We start from the raw sequence: 5,412 nt of genomic DNA, 5'->3' as shown, positions 1-5,412 counted from the left end.
CAAAAAATTAACAAACTCATACTGTTAGTTTATTAGTACTCAGGTTTAAAATTAAAAATAGAACCTTTTAAACGTCTTCCTTTAGCTCAGGCCATGGTCCCAGAGTCCTGAGATCAAACCCCGCATCGGGCTTCCTGCTCAGTGGGGAGTCCGCTTGTACCTCTGTACCTCACCCCTGTCTCACTCTTTCTCTCTCTCAAGTAAATAAAATTTAAGAAAAATAAAAGTAGAACCTTTTCAGCTTTCAAATTAGCAACTATCATAAATTGATAGTGAGTGTTCCATTCCAATGAAAGGTGATAAAAAGGAAATTTTCTAATTTCTGGGGAGAATAGGAAGTGGTAAGTTTTGGAAAGCAATCTGTCAATAAGTATCAACAGTTTAAAAATGTTGTAAAACTTCTGGGAATTTCTCCAGAGAAGTCAATCACATTAAAAACTATTTAAGTATGTAGTGGTTTATTATAGCATTAAATGTAATTCCAAAGTAAGGTGAAAAAAATCTAAACAGGAAAATTTAAAATAAAATATGGAATGTTCCTTTTATGAAATACTATAAAATTATGTTTACTTACACATTTTTAGTTTTTTTAGAACAAATAGCCTCAAAAAATGAAAAGACATTTATATATATAGTGAGATCTCAACTTCAAATAAGTGTGTATCTATACACACATATATTTGGATCCCCCACCCCAAAAAGTGACTAAATGTTCTATAAACCACCTGTTAGCTGAGAGCCCCCTGAAGATCGATTAAATTTGGATTTAACTCCAAATGTCACATCGTATACTAGTCCAGATTACCCCCTCCACATAGCTCTGGAAGTTTTCAAATTCTATACAATTTCTTCTTGCCTTGTTTTTCTGTGGATTCCTGTTCCAGACTTACTGACACAAGTCTCCTGCATCAAGCTGAACATGAAGACCAAGTCTTTCATATCCTTCCCACAACAGAATAACTTGCCTATAACATTTTGTGAGTATACATTTACTAAAATTTTGAAAGAAGTGAGGGTGTCATCATCACATACTGGGCAAGAATTTTTCCCTTTCCACCTCCTACATCCTTCCCTCCTCCCAAACCTCCTTTTTGGAAGAACCAGAGAAGTTTGCCCCTTCCTCACGTGTAATGGTTCTGTTGGCTTGAGACCCTGGTGGTTTCAATATGACCTTATGTGAGTTTAAAAAATTTTTTCTTTTGAGAAAATATAATCATGGCTTTGACAGGATTTCTGAGGAACACACATTTTTGTTATTATATATAATAAAGATTTTTAATGGCAAATACAGCTTATAAAATTAGAAAAAATAAGATTGTTTTGCCCCATTGAAAACTCTTTCTGATTCAGATAATACAAGTCATCTCGACCCCATTCATCTGTATGTATGTTACCTAAGAATGGCATCTACAGCCTGAGTTTCCATGAACTGTTCTTGCTCTCTGGGTGTGTACGGGAATGATTTCTTACCTGCTATCCACCAACCCTCAGTTCAAATCACTTAGCTATCTTTGCTGCACCACAGATCCAGTCAATGTCTGCCTGCCTCTCCCTCTTTTTTTTTTAAATCAAATTCCATTATTAAATGATAGCATTTATGTAGCTAGAAGGATACGTTTAAACTGGCAGAGGGAAACAGATCTTTGTCCTATAAGCATTTGTCTCCCTCCTGGTCCTGTTTGGATTCCTTCAGCACCGTGCTGTGATCACCTTGTAATGTGTACTGCTGCTCCCTGTTTCTCCTCATTGCCTTCCCTCCCCCTCTTTTTTTCTCTTTCTTCCTTTCATAGCACAAAATCTACTTATTATGTGTGCAGAAGATCCCTCTTGTTTTCTGAAGTCAGTGAATATTGAACCCCATCACTTTCTCTCACATTGAACAAATTTTAGAAGTAGTTTTTAAATGTACATGAACTAAATTAATGAACTATGTGCAGTGGTTACTTTTATTAGAGCCCCCTAGTCCTACCTACATGACAAAGGATTAAATAACAGAGAGAGATGGAGAACCACTGGCTAGGGACCCCAGCCCTGCACACCATCTCGCATTTACAGCTCCGGCTTCCTGACTTCCATTTTATGCTGGAATACAGAGGAGACTATGGCTAGAAGAAGGGGTCTAAATCTCTTATTATTTAGATAGAAAGGTAGATGGAATGTCCCTTTGATTTTCCGAAAATCCACAGGGAAAAAGGAAGATCTAAATGATATGCTGAGGGAAAATATCTAGATCACAAGTGGAGCTCATCTCACAAGACTCATAATCACATCAACCTCGGTAAGGATATGCTTGAAAATGAGGGGAGGACCCCCTCTACTACTATAAAACCCCCTTCTTCTCATTCTGTTCTCAGCTAGGATGAAGAGAAATGTAAGGGGAAATAAAACAATAACACCCGTAAGGTGGTTTTACCACATCAGTTCTTATATTTAAGCTTGTTCCTTTTCCTCACATCCTCAGACTCTAAGAATACCTACTCCAAGCCCCTTTGAAAATATAATTCTCTAGTGCCCCCCATCTAGGAACTGGTTTCACCCTCTAAGGCACGCATGCCTCTTTCCACTGTCTAACCGGTGGGGGTGGGGTGAAGAAAACCCCCAGTTCTAAGTGAACATGTGTACTGAGTTTGTAAAGATAAACATTTGAGGCAATATCACCCTACACACGATGCTCAGGATTTTGAATGCTTGTAATGTAGTTCATTCCCCAGGAATGGTCTATGCTTGAAATAAGCCTGTCAAGGATAGAAAGGGATCATAATCATCATGGGAGATGTTTGTTTTTCTGAGTTTGAAATTATAGATTTACAAATAAACACAGACACCTATGAGACAGAGTTATCTGCATTTTAAAGGGGATTATTATCAACCAAATGCTTCATAGTGCAGATTTTCTGGCAAATTTTATTACAGTGAATGATAGTGTTTAGACTCGCTATCTCTGTTTAGAGTGATTCTGTCAATACAAACCAGAACCCCACTAATGGTTTTCTGTCTACAATTGCAACTAACCTTTTCTTGTTTGACATTACAAGTGTGTACGATATCAATCGCGTGTCTCAGAGGATTTATTTATCTAGAAAGGAAGCACTTTGATTCATAAAACCAATTTGTATTTTAATTACTAACTTGGCAGGATACTTGGTCAAATGCCAGCACCATAGCAAATAAGATCAATAATTTAAACTATCAAGAAATGCGAAGTTAGGAATTTCTCAATCAACTAATTATTTACCAGTTGCTAATTTCAGTTTTATTAAAATCATTAATTGAAAGTCTCATGGGTATCAGAATGGGCAAAAAATTATTTTCTGGGATCCCTTGATGCCAACATTATAAAGTAGAATCCATGATTTCAATCTAAATATAAAACAACTCTTGATCATTTATGCTTGCTCTGAGAAATGGAGTAAGCAAATGGAATTGGTACAGTTAACAGGTTTAGGTTTTTAAATAACTATAAATTCACTCACACATTCTTTGGTCTTCTATTGAACCACTATGTGATTCAAAGGAGCCCACAAATATCTAAGATGTAGTAATTTCCCTTAAAAAGTACTTGGCCAATTTCAGGAGACAAATTCAACATAAGGTTAATTATAATATTACATAATAAATTTAATAGCAAAAACATGACCATTGTCAGATTGTGAAAGCATCCAGTATCCTAGAATGCTAATCCTGAAGGATTGATAGAACTAAAAAAATGGAGAAGGAGCACATCTCAAAAAGGAAACCCATGGTGGGGGGCAAGGGGGAGAAAAGGAAGGTAAAATCTAAGGAAAAAAATAAGTGGTATCATCAAAAATGCCCCAGATCCTCTGTGACACCTTATCTATCCATCAACTTGGCTTTTGTTTTGAGGTTATTAAATGACTGTCAACTCTTCGTTGACTCTATGTGAAGAATTATGTAGATATGTATAGTATGCTGTGGGAAAGAACATTAGTGGGGATGAGGAAACCTGCATTCTCTAATAGTATTTATGAACCCTGGGTGTGTATCTATATACACTAGTATAATGTAGCAGTTAATATGTACGAGAGGACTCATGAATGTATATTTCTTACCACCAAGTGGTGGATCTTGGGCCTATTTGTTCTCCTACTCTTCTATATTTAACCTATTAAATAGGGATTCGTATCATCTTATTAATTAAATCAACTATTATAAGCAATTAATTATAAAGATAGGTTAAAAATTAAATAAAAAACATTTTTCACCCTTGTGAAAAAAGCCATTACATAAGTAATGTTCTTAGAATAATCTTACAAAGTTGGTATGTTGGAGATAATTCAGATACCCCTCTAAGTGCATTCAGTCTGGTCCATGTAGACAATCTCTCAATCACCTTTCACATTTCTGGAGAGGACGTTTTAAGAGTTGGATCAAGGCCAGGGGCTTGTGGACCTACTATTTTGATAGTTTTGTAAGTTTTGTCTTATAAGAAGTGATTTTCTCATGAATTCATCTCTTGTCCCAGTACCACACACATACACCTTATTCTCAGAGGAATGTTTACTTATACTTGCTCAAACAAATTAGAATTTGCACACCAATAAACTCATTTGATTGGAACCAGTTTGAATATTAGTGTAAATGGAGGAAAGTGAAAGGGTACAAGACCAAGGCAGAAATCAAAAAGTTTTAAATTTAGCAAAATTTGAATTAAAAGATTTCTTCCTTTTTCTTTCTTGGCCTGTTTCTTCATTCCTTCCTTCCTTTCTTGTGGCACAAGATTAGAAGTCTTACTTTATAGTTTAATCACATTCGCTGCTTCAGATGCACAGGGGAAACTCCTCAACATCTGTGTGACCCGTGGCCACACCATTCAGCTGTTTTGAATACTTCTAAATATCCTTTAGTGCGCCATCTACCAGTGTCAGAGCAGAAGCAGCAAGCGTGTGATGTGTGACCAGAAATACATATATTTTTTATTAAAATGTGTGAAAGAACACAGGGGTGTCCAAAATCCATCTCTAAATGGGATGTCCAAAATCCATTTTAAGATGGGTCGATGAAGCCTGACGTGGCAAGGCTGAGCTTTACTCAGTCTTAGAAGAGGAATCCAGGATCCATGCCTCTCTCTGCTTTTATGCATGTCACTTTCTGAAGCACAGACTTAAGTCCACTGAAAGCATAGAACAAAAAAGGTAACAGTGAGGAATTCATTTTTCACAATGGTAGATTCTGTTTCAAGTAGTGAATCACTAGGATTTTTCAGTAGAACCATTTAAAAAAGAAAAAAAAAAAAACCCACCCTCTTCATTAGACAGGGTTAAGAGAATATAACACAAATATAATTCTTCATTATTTTCATTACTAACAGATATAAATCAAGTTCAAGATCTGACAGAAATTTGCTTCATTGTATAATCTCTGGGGCCACAACTGTACCTTTGCCTGTTAATT

This window comes from Ursus arctos, unplaced genomic scaffold (genome assembly GCF_023065955.2).
Source record: "Ursus arctos isolate Adak ecotype North America unplaced genomic scaffold, UrsArc2.0 scaffold_10, whole genome shotgun sequence".
NCBI lineage: Eukaryota > Metazoa > Chordata > Mammalia > Carnivora > Ursidae > Ursus > Ursus arctos.
This window is presented reverse-complemented; position numbering follows the sequence as displayed.